General features: G+C 36.3%; 1 protein-coding gene across 24 annotated transcripts in view; it reads right to left on the bottom strand.

The window, feature by feature from the left end:
* ZBTB20 (zinc finger and BTB domain containing 20) overlaps positions 1 to 13,886 on the bottom strand; it is a 767,438-nt gene that overhangs the window by 590,834 nt on the left and 162,718 nt on the right. For 3 of the 24 annotated variants that reach the window (XM_047874786.1, XM_047874798.1, XM_047874800.1), the window contains 2 exons: positions 11,941 to 11,997; positions 8,327 to 8,402 (listed from right to left, as the gene is read on the bottom strand). The exons of 18 other annotated variants lie outside the window; for them this stretch is intronic. The gene's annotated coding sequence lies outside the window, so the exon portion shown is untranslated. Of the gene's footprint in view, positions 1 to 8,326; positions 8,403 to 9,007; positions 9,029 to 11,940; positions 11,998 to 13,886 lie in introns of those variants that run through there. 3 more of the 24 variants (XM_047874793.1, XM_047874801.1, XM_047874802.1) reach the window with 2 other exon arrangements.

The raw sequence follows: 13,886 nt of genomic DNA, 5'->3' as shown, positions 1-13,886 counted from the left end.
GAAAGAAAATATGTAAAGGATTTACACCACCAGATTCAAGATTTCTTCTAAATCGACACTAATGAGCAATGAGTATTATTGGTAGAGGGAAAGACAAATTCTGATGGGACAAATTCTGGGAACAGAAGAGAGCATCCAGAAATAGATCCATTGTTTATGTAAGCACTTGATTTATGATAAATTTACTGCTGAAGTAACTAGGGAAAGAGCCACCTTTCCAACACATGGTACTTGATCAATTAGACATCTACACTAAAAAATAAAGAAAGAAAATTAAATGAATCTTTTATACCCAACCCCCAACTTCACACCTAATACAAAAAATACATTCCAGGGAAAATTGAGACCTAAATGTTAAGGGCAAACAATAAAGCTTCTAGAAGATAACAACAGAAAATATCTGCATGATCTTGTGGTAGGCAGAGGTTTTTCTTTTTAAAATAGGATATAAAAAAAACTATAGAATAAGAGATTGGCAAATTAAATTTTATTAAGATGAAAACTCTTGTTTATCAAAAGACAATTATAACATAATGAAAAGACAAAGCTTAGAGTAAGAGAAGATATTGCAATATGTATACCTGACAAAGACATACATCCAGATTATATAAAGAAACACCACCAGAAACAGTAACAAGCCCAACTGTAAAATGGGCAATGAATGTCAAAATGTACATTACAAAAGAGGATACTAACTGGAAAATAAACACATGAAAAGATGCTTAACCTTCACTAGTCATTAAAGAAATGCAAACTAATGTCATAATGGTCTGCCATGTCACACATACCAGAAAAGCTAAAATGAAAAATACAGATCATACTAAGTATTGCCAAGGATTAGAGCAAGTGTGACTCTCATACTGATAACGTGAGTAGAAATTGGTATAACTTTGGAAACTACTTCGCAATATCCACTAAAGCTGAACACAGGCATATCAGCAATGTGACTCTTTAGTATACATCGAACAGAAATACTTAGACAAGATACACAAGAATGTGCATATGATAACCCCTATTCACAATGGTTCTAGGTTGGAAATAACCCAAATTTCTATCTACAGCAGAAGAGACTTAAATGAGTTTTAATGTATTCATACACAGGAATATCATAAAGCAATGAAAAGTTGTTTAAAAATCTGCAGCTGAGGGGCACCTGAGTGGCTCAGTCGGTTAAGCGTCTGACTTCAGCTCAGGTCATGATCTCACAGTTCATAAGTTCAAGCCCTGCATCAGGCTCTTTGCTGTCAGTGCAGAGCCCACTTCAGTTCCTCTGTTCCTCCTCCCTCTGCCCCTCCCCCACTCATTCTCTCTCCCTCTCTCTCTCTCTCAAAAATAAATGAGATGTTTAAAAAAAAATCTGCAGCTAAACACAGATGAAACAACAGGAATGAATCTCATAAACATAAGCAAAAGAAAAAATACGCCAAATATATTGTTCAAAAACAATCAAAGCTAATTTATTGTATTAAAAGTCATGATAGTGGTTACTCTTGGAGAGTAGGAAGGGAAAAGAGCAGACCTCTGTGGTCTGGTAATGCTTTGCTTGTTGGTCTGGGCAGTGCTTACATGGGTATATTCACTTCCTGAAAACTCACCTAAATGTATACTTATAATTTTTGCACTTTAAAAAATATATGGCAATTAGACAATTAAGAAATTAGCTTAAAAAACAGTTGTGGTCCCATGAGGGTTTGGTGAACTCCCACTGCATTTATTTTGCTCTCTCTATGCTCTCACCACTTGGCCTTGAACATAGGCAGTTACAGAAATAGGCATGAGAGTACAGTAAATAAAGCCACAGCTTGCTACCTGGAGGGCCAAAAAAGTCAACTGCAGGGAAATGAAAAATACCATCAATATCATGGAAAGAAAAGGGCTCAGAAAGGTAATCCCATAAAATTGTTATGAAATTCTGGGCTCATCCCAGATACACATATGTATCTGATTTTAATCAGCATACAAAAGAAATTATGAACTAAATTAACACATAGGGCTGTGCCTAGGTCCAAGACTGGCCTCTGATACATACACAGGACAAATCTGAAAATAAAACTAGCATTCCAACTATAGAATATACAGCCTGTAACTTGTGACCTGAACCTAACTACAATTGCCTGCTAAAACAAAATTATCAACATTCTCCATAGAATTTAAACAAAACTCAAAATCTCATAATATTTAAAATGTCCAGATTAAAGTGAAATAAAAATTTCTGGGCAAATGAAAAACCAGGAAAATCTCAACTCACATGAGAAAAGATACCTAACAGTCACAAACACTGAAATAATACCAATGTTGAAATTATCTGACAAAGACTTTAAATGAGCTATTACAAAAATGCTTTAACAAGGAACAGTCTTGAAACATAAAAATAAAATAAATAACAAGAAAAAGATCACAGATGCTCTCTCAATTGCAAAATGAAGATGACAGAAAAAGAGTCTTTGAACTTTAGGATAGATCAACTGAAACGATCTAATATGAACAATAAAGAGGAAAAAAAATTAACAAGATTCAGAGACCTATAGGACAGTGACAAGAAGTCTAGCATTCCTGTCATTAGAGTATCAGAAGGAAAGGAGAAAAAGGGTACAGTGCTGAAAAAAATATTTGAAAAATATTTGGAAACTTCCAAATTTAGTGAAATAGATAAAACTACAGATTCAAGTATAGTAAGCTCAAATAGGATAATAACAAAAATAATCCACACCCAATACATCATTTCAATTTATCTGAATATTAAAGTGTAGAAACTGAAGATCAGAAAAAAATATCTTGAAAGCATTCAGAAGAAATCACATGTCACTTATAGGGGATTAACAATTCATAGGGCTGTGGATTTTTCATTAGAAGCCCTAGAAGCCAGAAGGAACTGATACAACTTTTTAAAAGTGCTGAGAAGAAGAAAATGTCAACATAGAATCTATATCCAATAAAAATATCTTTTCAGAATGAAGCAAAATAAAGACACTGTCAGTTAAAAAAAAAAAAAACCTAAGAAAATATGTTGCCAGGAGACCTGTTCTAAAAGAATTACTAAAGGAAGTTTTCCAGACAGAAGGAAAATTATACTATGAAGAAACTTTATACAAGAAGAATAAAGAGAAAGCAATAGAAATGATAAACATATCAATAAAAACAACAGAATTGTTCTCTGCTTGAGTTATTTAAAATATGCTTAGCAGTTGAAAGTGAAAAGTATAACATTATCTGATGGGGTTTCAATATATGTAGATATAATAGAGTACAATAACAGTGCAAAACTGGGAGAGTAAACAAACTTACATGGTGGCATGATTTCTACATTCTCCTTGAAGTGATAAAATACTGATTCTAAGAAGACTACGAAAAGTTAAGTATGTATATTGTAAACCTTACAACCTTAGAACCCCTAAAAAACTACACAAAGATAGTCAAAAGCATAATTAGTAACTTACAGTGGAATACTAAAAAAACATTCAAGTAACCTGAAACAAAGCAGGAAATGGGAAATGGAAGAATGGAAAAGAGAGGGAAAAAAACAGGAAACAAAATATAAGAGGATAGACATAAATTCAAACATGTCAATAGTTATACTAAATGTAAATGCAATTATTGATACACACTCACACTCTCTTACAGTTTCCTGGGCCATATATGTTACGGAGGAAGTAACCATGGTACTGCGGTATGGATTAACAAGAGGGTCTTACTTTAGAATGATCTGAGAAAGTTGCTTTAGAGAGGTATTTTTTAAGCTGAGACTATTGAGTCAAGACAAACCCACCCAAACAGTGAGTTTAAGAAGTGCCAGTTCCAGTCTGCTTCAATAATATGCTTAGACAGGGATGACTGGGTGGCTCAACTGGTTAAGTGTACGACTTGGACTCAGGTCATGATCTCTCGGTCCATGAGTTCGAGACCTGCGTCAGGCTCTGTGCTGACAGCTCAGAGCCTGGAGCCTGCTTCAGATTCTGTGTCTTTCTTTCTCTCTCTCTCTTTCTCTCTCTCTCTCTCTCTCTCTCGGCCCTCCCCTGCTCATGTGCGCACCCACGTGTTCTCTCATGCTCTGTCTCTCAAAAATAAATAAACATTAAAAAAAAAAACGCTGAGAAAAAGTGAAAGCCGAATAGTTGCAAGTCTCTTCTAAAGTAAAGGATTTGTGGCACCTCAAGTGCATTCAACAGCAAATACTATTTATTAGAAGCCTGGGAGAAATACCAGAGAAAGAGATACTGGGTCCTGGCTGGAACAACATCTTGTCAAGCTGGGTAGATCCTACGCTGCTTTGACTAATACTAGGGAACAAGGGGGAAAAAATGTGCTTTCACCTGCAGCTGCCATTGCTGCAGACAAAGCTCCTTTACTATAGAAAGGCTAAGAGTAATTGCAAAGGAAACCACTTTTACCATAGCAGATAAGTAGGAGTTTTGGACTGTGCTTCATACCCCACAACTATCCCACCGGAGCAGGTGGGTCCAGTACTACTGCCACTATGGTCACCTGGAAGTTAGAGGTCAAGCGTTCAGCCACTCACCAGCCCAGCCTAACTAGTACAATAGGATGAGCCATACCATGACTGTGAATGAATTCTGACAACTCCAGCTCCAGAGACTCCTGGGCAAGTCCCTAAATGGCAAAACCAGCAACAGGATAGCTGTGCCTCCTTCTACCTACATGGACACTCTAACTAAAAGTCAGAATATCTATCCATGTCCTCTTTTGAGGACCAAAAGAAACAAGAAACAAATTCCTGAGCTCTGTTCATAGGGTTCACCCAGATCCTACAAATATAAATCTCCAATTCATTACTCAAGCCATTCTGTAATTGTCACTGGATCAACACAACAAAATCAAGGATGAAGCTAAATCCTGGCTTTTTCAGTCAAGCTGGTGAACAAATGCTCATGAGAATAGCACGTGAACCAGAAGGATGACAGCAGAAAATTGCCCATGCTCAACTCACCTCTGTGTGACTAAATGCTGTTCTGCCCAGTTCCTGATGACTTAAGAGAGCAGGGTAGGTATCTTGGATAGCCAAATAATCATCCTCTGCTAGGAAGACATATTAAAATCACTACAAAAGCTTTTTTTTTTCCAATTAACCTTTCCCTCCCTCAGCTGAGAACTGTGGACTAGATTTAATTGGTACAAGCACTCCAGGTGAAGGACATGAAGAAAATTAAGGCTTGCCATTAGTAACTATGTCCTTTAAAAGTACTCTGAAAAGCCAATATTCTGACAATCTTCTAAGAAGCCAAGAATTTGGTTAACTTTATACAACCATGATAAATTGGACACCACACCAAAACATGCAGGCTACTTGGCTTCACATTTTCTTCAATCAGCAACATGCAAGGGCAAGGAGGCCCAATATGGCAAGTCACCATCCCACAGCTTAGGGATGACCCACTTTGACAGGAAGAGCAGAGTGTTTCACACTCATCTCACTGAATCTTGTTCACTGTAATGTAATACCACAGAGTTCCTAACATGCACCACAGAGGCCACTTTGAGTCTTTGGATCCAAATGCTGTGAGGGAAATGAAAGAGTGCTCTCAGTTTTTCTTCCCTCACTGTCATGACAACAGAGGACAAAGGAGGCTATCAGGCTTTATACCTGGATGGTTGGCACACAGGTCTAGCCTCTCCTAAAACGAAATTTGGACCATAGTCACACATGGAAATTTTGAGGTCTGCTTAGGATAAAAGGAAACCAAGTCACAATAGAGCAACACTTCAGTTATTTTGTCTTTATCCTGCTCTTACCAGGAAATGTAGATCTCTGCAACACCGTTTTTCAATTTGTAGGGTGTACCATTAGTGGTCTTGAAATTAAGGTAGTGGGTTGTAGACTTTCAAAGAAAAGGAAAAAATAGCATAGGATAGAATGTAAAATATTTGTAGGCATCAAGCATAGGAAGGGTAAATAAATACTGTCTTGTGAAATTTTTTGTTTAAATTATATATATATATATATATATATATATATAATATCTGTGTGTACTAGGTTATGATTTAATTGTATTTCTTTCAGTTAGCTACTATGAAAATGTCTAAAAACTGCATAAAAGATACCTGATTGCCCAAATAGCATTTCTCTACGGGAATGCTACTGGCTTTGAGAGCTGGCCAAGTCTCCTTCCTAAGTAATCAGTTCCCATACCATAGAACTTAAAGCCATCTCTTTGCCCTACCCACTAAAATACAATAGTGCTTCCAGGTCATTGTAGCAACTACACATTTCTGAATGCTACTCCTGAGGTGATGTCACTCTCTGTAAAGAAATATGAATCCACAGACAAAAAGGTTGCTAGTTCAATTCATACTTGATGAGAAGCAAGTGTTTGCAAGTATCCTTTTCTATCTAGAGCTTGACGTCCAATAGAGATCACTTTGCAGGCCTTTAGCTGGGATATATACAGCTGCTCTAACTACTTCTGCAAATTGTCTTCTGTTCCAAGCACCCATCAATCTGATACTAAATTCATTAGCAAAATAATATGAAAAGAACACAACATGCATTGCTATTAATGGACTTCCACGCATGTCACTCCCCACACAATGTACTAAAATTGGACTCTTCTCTATTTGAGTGCCTCCACACTAGTATCTGTGCTTTTCAATACATAGCATTTCAGGAGAGAGATTTTCCCTAAAGCTAACCGAGATTACTTATTTTAAAAGCTCCCTTTCAAAGCTAAACTTCAGGTATTTTCACCATCAATTTATGTTGACTGAGTATTTACTCCTTGGAGGATCTTCCACAGAAAAGATCCATAGAGAAATCATGGTTTCTAGTCTAAAGAATTTATATTGTAATATTTTTTAGAGTCCAAATATTTCTTACTTCCTGTGACTGACTTTGTGTGACAGTGATAAACAGCTCATAATGCTTCATCTGCCATCCTTACCCACAGAATCAGGGAATAGTATAATATATAAAAAATTTTAAATGAAGATGGTATCAGCTGGTAGCTTCCTATGGAGTATAATATTTACATTTTCACTTGAGTTGGGGAATTTTTCTCATTTAGAACAGAATCAAGTCTTTATTCAATAGATTTTAAGTTTGAAATAATAGACATTTTGAAGATATCAAGAGAAATAGTCTGAATTTATAAATAACCCAGAGATGGTAATCTTACACTTATTTTTTTTTCACAAACTCTCCCATTTCTGGCTAGCTTGGAACCAAACTATGTGTAACCATAATTTAAGGAGACCCAAAACTAAAAGTCATAAATACTCTTAATTATTCAGCTATTTTCCTTCCAGAACCTAATAGGAAATGATCTCTCATTTCCTCGGAAGAACACTAATAGACAATTAATTAGAGATAGACAAGCAAACCTTAAAGGAGTGTATTTATTTATTTATTTGTAATAAATTGTCCAACGTGGGGCTTGAACTCATAACCCCAAGATAAAGAGTTGCAGGCTCCACTAGATGAGCCAGCTAGACTCCCCAAAAGGAGTGTTTTTAAAACAGAAAATCACAAAGGTTGTTCAAACATTTACTTTTTTATACAATAAAATGTCAAGGACTAAAAACGTGAGCACAAAGGAAGAGAAAAGTGGAAATAGAGACTATCACACTATATGTTTAAATGATAAAATGAACAAAGAAATATGAGAGAAAGACCATTTATTTTTTAAATGGAAAGATTGCTCAGATGAGTAAAATTAGGCCACGTAGTGGAAGGCCGGAGGGGATAATCCAGGTAGATTACACATTGCAAGTGTTTAGTAAAAACCATCCAATCGGAGAAAAAAAACCTCCATTAGATATCGCGTAAGGAACCTAAGTAAGGAAAATGAGGCCACATTTGCAAGGAACAGCAACACCAATACGAAGTGTGTTTTCTCTTGTTGTTGTTTCAGTTCTTTGGTTTTTTGTATGGCAACGTAATAAATTAGCTACAAATAAGTAGGAAAATTTAAAGATTAGTTTTACTAAATTGATAACAAAAATATGTAGGTACACACACACACACACACACACACACACACAGAGTAGGAAAACATTAAGTTGATTCCCACACCTCAAACATATTTAGAGCACATAAATTAGTAGATTCTAGTTTCAAAATAATGACAAATACAAAGGTCATTTTAAAATTAATTAATAAGCTAGATCTAGATCAATCATTAGCATCAAATGGGCACCAACCAAAAATAAAACTGTGCTGTGAATATCTAACTTAATATGTACTTAAAGTGGCCATTTTCACAGAGTACTGAAAGTACACTGGCAATGTCAACCAATCACAAAAAACAGGTTTAAAAGCAATGTGGGTAACCGAACACAAACAAGGGAAATATGTACAAAAGTGTAAGATACCTACAAAGCTTACCCCCAGGAGTTAATTGAACACTTCACACCTGGACTTCTTGTGGTATTAAATGAATATCAATGAATATCTGCAAGTATAGAAACCAGAATACATAATCTATTCAGATTGTCAAAAAGTTTTTGATAAAATTTCATGGCAAAACTGTCTAAAATATTTTTAAGCAAACATGGAATTAAGAATATGTATTTCCAGGGGCGCCTGGGTGGCGCAGTCGGTTAAGCGTCCGACTTCAGCCAGGTCACGATCTCGCAGTCCGTGAGTTCGAGCCCCGCGTCAGGCTCTGGGCTGATGGCTCAGAGCCTGGAGCCTGTTTCCGATTCTGTGTCTCCCTCTCTCTCTGCCCCTCCCCCGTTCATGCTCTGTCTCTCTCTGTCCCCAAAAAAATAAATAAACGTTGAAAAAAAAAATTTTTAAAAAAAAAAAAAGAATATGTATTTCCATAAGCATGGAATTACCTTAAATAAAGGAAGCAATGTGTGAAATGTAGATGTGGAAAAGACAAACATTTTTATATAAACTTTGACTATGGAATTCAAAGTGTCATCTGAATATCCTTTAGACTTTACTAACCTCTTCAGATTGTAAAATAGCAAACCACAGCATCACGAAATCTTAAAGAGCTGGGATGGCTCCCCATATACTACTGATTAAGAAACTAAGATTCTGGGGCACCTGGGTGGTTCAGTGGTTTAAGCACCCAACTCTTGGTTTCATCTCAGGTTGTGATCTCATGGGTTCGTGGCTTTGAGTCCCACATCCGGCTCTGTGCTGACAGCGTGTAACCTGCTTGGGATTCTCTGTCTCTCCCTCTCTCTGCACTTCCAGTGTTCACTTGCTTGCTCTCCCTTAAAATAAATAAATAAACATTAAAAAATAAAGACACTAAGATTCAATGAGGATTAACAACTGCCCAAGGTTAAAACATAAACATCAGTAAGATTTTATAAGATATACAATTACAACCAAAGTTACCATATGAGTTCCCCTATGGGCATGTGTTGAATGTTACACATTACTTAGTAATAAAGAATAAAAGAATATGTATTTAACCATAATCTTTGAAATGTGGTCCTCCAAAAAGAACTTTAAAAGAATTATGGTACATTCTCCAAAAACATCTCAATGTGTTGTGGCTACAAAGATGCCCCAAATGCTGGGCATCAACAGAAATGCTTTGAATCTAACCTTGACAATTACCAACATTCAATAGCTGGATATGGAGACTAAGACTGCAAATGAGGTATCAGGGAATAATAAAGGGCATAGGGAAAATATCAGGAGAGTATGAGGCCATGGAAAATGAGGGTGCAAAGCATTTCAAAAAGAAGGAAGTGTGACTACTTCCACAAGGTCAAATGTCCAATGAGATCTCAATAAGAGTAGTTTGTTGAAGTGATAGAGGTCTCTGAAACAGACAAGGTGAATTGACTAATGTATTGGTGAGGAAATGAAAACATACAGGATAAACATCTCTGGAGAAATGAGTGTATTTGGGAAAAGAGAGAAGGTAGTAGCTAATAGCATTTTCTATCTTTTTATAAATGACACTAAAACTCACAAAGCCAGGAAACTGACTCATTCATGACTGCTCCCCCACCTTCCATATCTATTTGATTATTATGTGGTATAGACTATATCTCCACACTCTTGAATATATCATCTTAACATTCATCTTCCATTGACTTACCAACAGTGATAGGATATCCAATCTCCTTAGTGTAGGATTTATGGCCTTTTTTAATCTGACCAACATTACCCATCTAGCCTTACTTCTTACTTCCACACTAAGACACAGATGAATCAGTCAGGCTTTCCCATTCCTTTGGGCTTCCTTGCATACTGTTACGTTTTTCCAGAACACTCCCCAATACGGCCAGTCCCCCCCTCACCTTCATGTATCAAACTACTATTCACCTTTCAAACCTCCATTCAAGTATTATCTTTATGAATTCTTCCTTGATCTCCTACTATGTTCCCATAGTAACTTTTTTAGGTCCCTCTTAAGTTATTAATACTTACAGAATTCTGTATTTGAGACCTCTGCAGCCCACAGGTCTCTTGAGAGCAGCCACCCTATATTTTCATCTGTATGCTTCACAAATAGTTAGCATTAATAAATGTTTTTAAGTGAATGAAAGGATGGATTTGTTACTAAAGACATAGTACAAACCCAGAGTATACTAGCTTTAGATGAGGTCATAGGTGGGATATACATAATTGGCTACTAGGGGAAACTAGTGATTTGGGAGTCACAGGTGAACTTATTTCCTTGAAAATTTTATGTATTTGAAAATTAGGATGAATCATATTCTGATATAAAAAAAAGTTCACTGAATTACCTTTCAATTTGGTGACTCTCTTCACTGACCTCAGCTTGTCCACATTAAAAACAAGAATCACCTAAAAATGCACTACATACCTGCAAAATCCAAAGCACTAACGAGGATACAAAGTTATAAATAATACATTCCTTGCTCCCACACTTCATAATCTGGTGTGGGATTTAAGAAATGTGAAAATATATACTGCTTTGAACCACTTTCATGCTGATTAGGCAAAAAGTGCCTTATAAAAATCAAGAAAGGTGATTTTTATCACCTTTGACAGAGTGATCCTGTCAAATAAAGGGTTTGGTGAATGCCCCCATAATGAGAAAACATTTCATCCTAGAATTCACAGCCAAGGAATATCCTGATTCCACACAAGGATGATCTCTCCTGTTTTAAATAGGTTTTAAGTATCCTCCTGCTTAGAGGTAGTAGAATAGCCACAAATTAAATCACTTTGCCTATCCTTCTAGCATCCTATTTAAACTGTATAATAGAAATAATTAGAAATTAAAAACAAATCCTTTTTCAAAAGGATTCAGTTTAAGTGTTTTATGGTACAAAACAGTTTTGTCCTTTCTTATTGCTGTGCAGGATAGATGGGTGATTAAAAAGAGTTTAATGATTTTGTGTGTGTGTGTGTGTGTGTGTGTGTGTGTGTGTGTTTCTCATTCAGAAAACTTGGCGTTCTTTTACAAGGGTTCATTTTTTTTAATGTTTATATTTTTTTGAGAGTGAGAGAGACACACACACACACACACATAGAGGGAGAGAGAGAATCCCAAGCAGGCTCCATGCTATCAGCACAGAGCCCAATGCAGGGCTTGAACTCATGAACCATGAGTCAGATGCTTGTCTGACTGAGCCACCCAAGCACCTATTGCTTTTACAGGTGTTTAAACCCCCAAATTAGCAGCCCCTTTGTCTTCCTTAACATTTATATGTTATTAGGGGGTTTGTTGTTTTTTTTCACTGAGCCCCCAAACTCAGTGTCTGTTAACATAAGATAGGAAGATATAACAGAGGGTACAGGGAAATACTACAATAATAAAATCTTTATTCTGTTCTCTCTATTTCAACTTCAAAGGAATGATAGCAGCTAAATTATCAATTTCTAGTATCTTGGCTCTTAGACAATTGTCTATACCAATAATTGTCAACCTGAGGGAGGTTCATTTGAAAAGACCCCACAGGTGGTGATTCCACCTCTACTTCCTCCACTTTGAGAATCACTGTTCTTATTCAGGCAGCTGATGCATTGCAACTGTAGTGACTCACCCATTCTCTTTTCAACAGTGTTATTTTTATTCTTTGGACTTCAAATTTTATCCAAAGCTGTAGAAAAAACAAAAAAAACAAAAACAAAAAAAAAAAACAAAAACATGACCACTGGTCAATATAAAAGTCCAGGCCCAATGATTTTAAGAGGAGATTTAATATTACTCATAATCATGCTTTTTTCACCATAATTCCCAGTCAGACCTGTCATAAGCCAGGAAATAAGGCCTCAAAAGAACTTACTCAGAGCTTCTCTCTATTAGGATGGAAAATAAAAGGCATCCGGTTTGCAGTAGGGCTATAGACCTTGCAAGACTTCTGCATTTTGGTTTAATCAGAGATTTTCCAGAAATCTAAAATGATTATGCATCTTAAAAAAAAATAAGAGAACCATACAGCTAACTAGCTCTGTAAACAAAGAGAAAACAATGATCTTAAGAGATGCCTATAGGCTCACTGTTTCACATGATGAAATGAGAAAGACTGGGTGTGGGGGGAAAGTCACAGAAGTCTTGGATCATTGGAATTGTTCTAATTGATGAATCTTCTTCAAGGAAAAAAGTGGGCTCCATTTCTGTTTTTAACAATCCAGAATGTCTGTAATAGTGCAACTAATGACAACCTTCCCGTTGTTCTCACTTAGGAGGAAACCCTATAATAAGAGCTTCCCAAAATGTCAAATAATACTTGTCTCATAACAGGGCTTCTTTGTTCATTCACCATGTCTCTTTTGATATGCACAGATAATAAAAGTTCATGTAAAACTAAAGGTAATATAGAGCAGAAGCCAACACTAATTCTGTATAAATATGTCTGATTAATAAGAGTGCCATTGTTATGGTTATTTCGTAATGTCACGATTGTTACAAGAACAGAGGATAGAAGTACTCTTACTCTCACTGTTTTTGTTCATCCTCTGTCATCCAACCAGTTTGTGAATTTTTGTTCAATGGGGGAAATGAAGGATAGAGTTTCGTCCATTAATTATTTCTGTTTCATTAGTTCATCTCGTGAGCTGTGAAACTAGCTTTAAATTCAGGGGAAAAAATTAAGGGTTTTATTCTAAAATTAAACCTCACATCCTCTAAAAAAAAAAAATGAATACATGCTCCAGGCTTAATACATGCTCTAGGATCCCTTTTCCACATGCACAACTACTATATTGCTCTGGTGCTCATGAGCTCCTGAAAGATAAAATTTAGCATTAAGACCTAACTAGGAGCCTAATATGTTAAACCTAAACTATGGTTTAATTCTACAACCATAAGAAAGGTTTTAGGTCAGATTCAGTTTCATGAATTAGAAATGCACCCTGGTGAAGTAATAAGAAAGTCCAGAAATGAGTACAGAGTATGGTTCCTTATTGGAAAGGAAATAGGAAACAGGTATTTGAAAACAGAATACGTTCACAGCAAGCAAAGACAGGCTGACAGATTTTGAAGACAATTCTGAGGCTGGTAGATAAGTTTGTATTGTCATTACTTTGCTTTTCTCTTTAAATTCTTATCTCCCAGATCCTGGCCTCCCCTCTTGGGGCAGGAGCATAATATAAAAACTTAACAGTCGATCTTAAATTTAGCTGACATTTTTATATCCTTCACAACATACTCTTTAGATTGCACCCAAGAAGGAGATTATTAAATAGTAGCAGGAGACCAGTTACCAGACCATTTTGACTGAACAAAAAACAGCACTATGCCTTCTTGCTGACAAATCAAACAACATTTATATAATCATTATAATCAATTTCATAAGTAAAGGGCTATAAATGACTGGGGGGGTGGGTAGGAAAGAAATTCTATTTCTCCCAAGTCCCTTCATCGACTCCTCAAACCCTACATTAGATTCAGCAGTGGAGGAAGCTACGCATGAAAAAGAGAGGACTCAGCTGAACTGGAGTCTCCTGTGAAGCAGATTCTGTCAGTCAGAAGGCAAGGACACATTTC

The sequence above is a fragment of the Prionailurus viverrinus genome, chromosome C2 (genome assembly GCF_022837055.1).
Source record: "Prionailurus viverrinus isolate Anna chromosome C2, UM_Priviv_1.0, whole genome shotgun sequence".
Classification (NCBI taxonomy): domain Eukaryota; kingdom Metazoa; phylum Chordata; class Mammalia; order Carnivora; family Felidae; genus Prionailurus; species Prionailurus viverrinus.
This window is presented reverse-complemented; position numbering and strand designations above follow the sequence as displayed.